This window comes from Protobothrops mucrosquamatus, unplaced genomic scaffold (assembly GCF_001527695.2).
Source record: "Protobothrops mucrosquamatus isolate PMUCROS unplaced genomic scaffold, P.Mucros_1.0 scaffold1814, whole genome shotgun sequence".
NCBI lineage: Eukaryota > Metazoa > Chordata > Lepidosauria > Squamata > Viperidae > Protobothrops > Protobothrops mucrosquamatus.
In genome coordinates, this window is record NW_015387949.1 from 13880 (window position 1) to 15013 (window position 1134).

Sequence of the window (1134 nt, forward strand, 5' to 3'; positions counted from 1 at the left end):
AAACCAACTCCACACAAACAAAAAATCTGAGTTACTGAAATAGTTTTGTATCAAACTCTAGTATCAACTCTTTGCTTTTAATATAAATTTAGTCAAATTCTAATTTAATCAGATTCCATTCAGATGGAAACAAATTTCCACTAAGTAGGTTAAAACATTCTCATCCACCCCTCCTTCCTCAAACCAGAATTCTAAACAGGAAAAAAAATAGTTAAAAAGATCAAACCCCCCCCCCTTTTCCTTTATGTCTCTCTCTCTCACTCACCCTTAAAGCAACACAGCCAGAGAAAGCAGGGGGTTGGATTAGATGACCTCCAAGGTTCCTTCTAACTTTATTATTCCTGCTAACTTTGGGCTGTTCTTAAGAGGAGAGAGAGAGAGAGAGAGAGAGAGAGAGAGAGAGAGAGAGAGAGAGAGAGAGAGAGAGAGAGAGGAAAAGAAAAACAAACAAACATATCTTTCTTCACTCTTTTTGTTGGCCAGACAAACTGAGTGAAAGTATTTCTCTTGGGATTAGAAACAATTAACAATCACATTTACTTCACACACAAAAACTTTGACACACATATACATACCAAGACAACAAAAAGAGAACAGAAAAGAAAACAGAACTTTTAGTTCTACACATCCTGGTCATTCCCACCACAAATCTGAGCTAACTCGAATTAGAGAAGGCAAGAAACTTAAACATACCACGTGATTGCACATAAAGATAGAGAGAAAAAGAGAATCACTATTTCTTATTTTTCTTTTAAGTACCTTTATTTAGCCAATTCCATTTTCCTAACTTTGCTTTGCTTTGCTTACAGGACCTAACCAGCTGGTTACTCAAATCCAATTCTTTCATTCACCCATTCCATTCCATTTTCATACAGCCTTTCTCTTTTCCCTAACAGAAGGTCCTGCGCTCTGGCCAACCCCCATGCTTTCCAGGCTCTGAACTCCAACAGATCCTTTCTGCGGCTAGGAAAGACCAGAAGGAGCAAAATCCAACTGTGATTGGGAAAAGGGTCTTCTCACTCACACAGAGACATACACACATTTCTCTCTCATTCTCCTTCTTTCCAAAGCAGTCCTTGAGCTCAAACTCAAAACTCTCTTTTCTACCCTGGCTACAGACACAAAGGGTCTGTG